The sequence below is a fragment of the Vigna radiata genome, unplaced genomic scaffold (genome assembly GCF_000741045.1).
Source record: "Vigna radiata var. radiata cultivar VC1973A unplaced genomic scaffold, Vradiata_ver6 scaffold_381, whole genome shotgun sequence".
Taxonomy (NCBI): Eukaryota; Viridiplantae; Streptophyta; class Magnoliopsida; order Fabales; family Fabaceae; genus Vigna; species Vigna radiata.
The window spans coordinates 200,717-206,014 of record NW_014542418.1 but is presented as its reverse complement, the minus strand read 5'-3'; positions in this window follow the sequence as shown (position 1 = coordinate 206,014).

Below are 5,298 nucleotides of genomic sequence, written 5' to 3'. Positions count from 1 at the left end.
AAGTATATTTTCTTACCGCTTCCAAAACTTCTTATCAGATTTGTGTTGATCTGATCAAAATCATTTGATTCATGAATTGATTAGGGATCAATGAATCCATAATCATCAGAACGCCCCAACTTGTTACTGACCCCAGACATATACCTAATCAAAAATTAACTTTGATATAAGGATACTTGATATATAAATCAATTTTATATATAAATAATTGCTCATAGACTTACATGATCCATAGATGAATAATTGAAATATTCAACTCTTGTGTTCCCAACGCAAGCTCACTGACATCTTGGCTACGAAGGTATATTAGGACCTCAGAGCCTCTCCCAAATACATTAGCATCATACTCAACCTCCAAAGGCTTATCTTAGAGGATGTCAGTAAGTAGATGCAATGAAGCAAGAGGATCATCCTCAGATAGAGGAATCTTCTCCTCTGCTTGCGTCTGTTGTTACATGAAAAAATAAGATAATTTTTGACATCAATAACCTTTAAAATTGAGAAGTGTAAAAAAGAATTTAATACCGAGTGGTCAAAAACTGAACCAACCAAATGTTTAGGTCAAGCGATAAAGGACTTCAATACTTGTTCCACAGTGAAAATCTCTTCTGTGGCCAGAGGAACTGAGGCATCTGGTATGATCATTTCATCCACTGAGACCTTCACCTCATTCTCTAATAGTTGCATACCATGAACAACAGTCACTGACCTAAACAGTGTTCCACGAAAATGTATAGTAGACATGGACTACCATCGTCCATGTCATCCCCTAGGACGGTTGGTGCGGAAGAACTTCCTTTCCCGCTTCTCCCTGTCAGAGTAAATGTTAGATTAGACAAAAGATAGAAATAATTGCACATAAATGTTTATAAAGTTTACCTGTGGGAGGCACAACATGTTCTTGTTCCTGTACAGGAGATGGCACCGGGTGAATGCCATAGGTCTCCAATCGCTGCTGGAACATGGAGCTGAACTCACTAAATAATTCAGTCCTGAGCTCTGATTTAACCTTGTTTATGATCTCCTGTGTAAGGTTCGCTCGGACCCTTTTTGTGATCTCTTCTTTCATCCTTTCTCTTTCTGCTTCGTTTTATGCATATGAAGGCTAACAAGAAGAGCTCCCAAAATAATCTTTAATTTCTACTCCAGGACCAGCAGCACGTACACGTCTAGGGTGCTCAGGTCGTCTAATCGCAGCAGCAAGAATATCCTGCCGACCCTCTGGAGTGAATTGACCTTGGGAGCTCTGCTCAACCAAGGAGTCCTGTAACATTACAAAACACCATTATTCTTTAAAAAGTTCAATGTAGTATGTATAATTACAATACTTATTATTTTAGGAACATTGATAACTTACAATTCTTTTAGAAATTTCTCGTGCAGTGTCGGAAGAGTAGGTGCCCGATGGTCTCATACGAGCCAACTTCCATTTTTCATGTCTAGAAGGTGGAGAAGGAGGCTGAGGGGGGCTACCACCCTGAGATGGTGGTTTAGCATCTGCCTTTTGCTTTAGGATTTTATCCTCAAGCTTCCTATACCCACCACGACATAATAGGTGGGGGTTTTTGTTATGAGCACTTGTTCCTTGTGCTTTGCTTCTAATTGCCTGTCACATACACATTAATTAATTAGTTCATATGATATATATTTGTTAATGAGGAATTGAATAATATCAATTATACTAACCAGCCATTCCTCTGACATCTGACTCTCTTTAAAAAGCCGCCAAGTCTCCTCATCAATGGACTTATATGAACTACATGGAAACTTATGTTTAAGGTGTTCAAAGATATATCTTGATGTCAACTTACTTTTAAAGTTTCTGAAGTTTTCAGCAATAGTTGACAAACACTTATTTCTAAGTGTTGCGACATTTGGAATGTCAAATGTCAGCTGAAATAAACATAATAAAGTTGTATCACTACAAAATTATCAATATAAACAAATTTTAATTCAAATGATATTAACTAACTTACCAATATATCGTTCCAATCAACCTTGGATACATGATCAAAAGATGCAGTCAGAATACTAATCCTATCACGTGCCACTACTCCAAGGTATGATCGGAAGTCATCTGCATAGGGGCCAGTTGCCACACTCGTGATGATGTTCACATTCACTGGAATTCTTTCACCACTATTATTTCTGATCAAAAGTTGTTTCATCCTAGTGGTTCCTCTAGTGGATCTGGTAGGGGGAGCCTCATCCCCTGAAGAATGTGGATGATCAGCCATATATTAATAAAAGACTTATGTAATACCATATAATTTAACAAAACATGTAATAGCAATCATAGGAAATATATAAAAGGAAAACTTATGTGATATTAATAAAATACTTATAGAGAAATTGAAAATTCATACATAAAGATATGGATTCATCATATGTATATTCCCACATCATGATCTGACCGAATTGCATTTATATCATCGTCAACTAAAGATTGGTCATCCAAATTTGTTGTAGTTTGAAATGAATGGTTGTCAGCAATATGAATATTAATNGGACTTATATGAACTACATGGAAACTTATGTTTAAGGTGTTCAAAGATATATCTTGATGTCAACTTACTTTTAAAGTTTCTGAAGTTTTCAGCAATAGTTGACAAACACTTATTTCTAAGTGTTGCGACATTTGGAATGTCAAATGTCAGCTGAAATAAACATAATAAAGTTGTATCACTACAAAATTATCAATATAAACAAATTTTAATTCAAATGATATTAACTAACTTACCAATATATCGTTCCAATCAACCTTGGATACATGATCAAAAGATGCAGTCAGAATACTAATCCTATCACGTGCCACTACTCCAAGGTATGATCGGAAGTCATCTGCATAGGGGCCAGTTGCCACACTCGTGATGATGTTCACATTCACTGGAATTCTTTCACCACTATTATTTCTGATCAAAAGTTGTTTCATCCTAGTGGTTCCTCTAGTGGATCTGGTAGGGGGAGCCTCATCCCCTGAAGAATGTGGATGATCAGCCATATATTAATAAAAGACTTATGTAATACCATATAATTTAACAAAACATGTAATAGCAATCATAGGAAATATATAAAAGGAAAACTTATGTGATATTAATAAAATACTTATAGAGAAATTGAAAATTCATACATAAAGATATGGATTCATCATATGTATATTCCCACATCATGATCTGACCGAATTGCATTTATATCATCGTCAACTAAAGATTGGTCATCCAAATTTGTTGTAGTTTGAAATGAATGGTTGTCAGCAATATGAATATTAATTAGATTGTCTTCGTTAACTTCAATTTGTTTTTTGCCTTGAAGAGAGACATACCAATGGTTAAGAAATGAAAATTAACATTGCCAAATACTAACATTGCAACAACGTTTTGATATTTTGCAATATATTATAACATATGTGATATGGTGTTCAAGCTTCCAAACTCGATTTTGTTAACAAATGTTACATAAATTGATCTTAGAAGTGATGTGATGAGTATGCCTCTTGAAAATGATTTCATTTTTGGAATATTACTCATCCTCACTCTTTTCATCTTAGGCAAAGATAAATTTGTACTTTGCCTGTAGAAACTACTCAACATGGGAAGATCCATCATTACTAGACATTCTAGTTTGGGAAAAATGATGGATACATTTTCATATTCAGATATATCACTAGATATGACTTCTTCTATTTTATCACATTTGCACAATCTGAGTATTTTGAGTTTCCCAAGATTTTTTATTGAAGAAAGTGAGAATAAACTTTTGAGGTTGTGACAGTAGAAAATGTAAATTGATACCAAATTTTAGAAAAATGAAACTTGAGGTTCCTTATTCCAAAGATACTTCAATTTGATTATGTTAATCAATGCTAACACCTCTAATTGAGGAAGTATTTCATGAATTTTATGATGAAGATTTTTATGATCAAGATTGTCATCTTCAAAATCAAATACCTCTGTCAATAATTCACATTTGTTCAGAGTTAATTTTTTCAAATTCTTGAATCTTGTAACCATGTTTGAGGAGATAGCAGTCAACAATTTGTTGTTGTTGGTCAAACTTAGATTTTCAAGTTCACAGAATGATTTGGACGGATAATTCTAATGCCAGAGTTTCTCTACATTCATCTTGATCACATAAAGTATCTTCAATTTTTCCACCAACAACTGCAAGAAACAAGTAGTAATTTAACTGTGCATGCATATATTATGTTGATAGTTTTTCATAGTACCATGGCATGCAGTTATATTACTGAAACAAGAAGAGGAAAACATGAGATGTCCATGCATGTAAAATAGACTATAAATAGTTTGTAATTGAAACTTACTGAACTTGGGAATAAGTAAATTTGTTGTAGATGATTCTTGAAGAGCTCTGGATTCTTCAATAAAAGAAATCATAGTAGAACAATTTGCTATTTTTAATGTTTGTAAAGAGGGAAATTCAGATAGAGAAGGAAAGATAATATAAAGATTGGGTAGATTTTCAAGAGAAACATCCTTCAGTTCATGAAAGGTGAGTTTCTCTCTCATTCCTTCCTTTTCTTCTTCTTTAGTGATAATAATTGTATCCAACGCCTGACAATCACAAATTTCCAGATTTGTTAGTTTTAGAGGAACTTGTAGCATGGTAAGAGACTTACACTGCTTCACTTATAGGATTTTTAGGTTTTGGTGGAACTTTTTGGAAGATGAATCAAAGCTAATTCACAGAGTTGTTGTAAAAGGTGTGTGGAATAAGATATTTCTTGATGAATATTGTCGCAACCGGAATCGCGACGAGACGCTCCAAAAAGAAAACGAATTGAAAAATTGTTTTGGAGTCGCCACCATAGTTTATTNTGGAAAACTATGGAAAAAAACCATAAAAAGGATAAGGCTTAGTCTATGAAAACCAGAGATTCGATTCGGGAGTCGGTTACGTGTGGGGAAGGTGTTAGCACCCCCACAACGCCTGCCTAAAGGTAGTACCTTTAATTAAACACGCTCTTAAAGATGTGGTTTGCAAAATATTTCACTATCCCGAAAACAACAATATAAAGACATAAAAATATATTTTTTAGTTTTTTGGGCCCGAAGAGGATTGACCTTGCTCCTACGTATTCTCATTCAAAATGAGAAATCAGGGTTACGTAGTTGTTTTTGAAAATTTGTTTGTTGTTTGGAAAATGAAATTTTTGGTATTCTTATGTAAGCAAGAAGAAAAGGTTTTCTAGCACAAGGACGATGCGTGCGATCACACATGCGCTAGAACCCTTAAAATAATATTTTTTAATTTTATTTATAGAAAGGAAAGGGTCTTCTA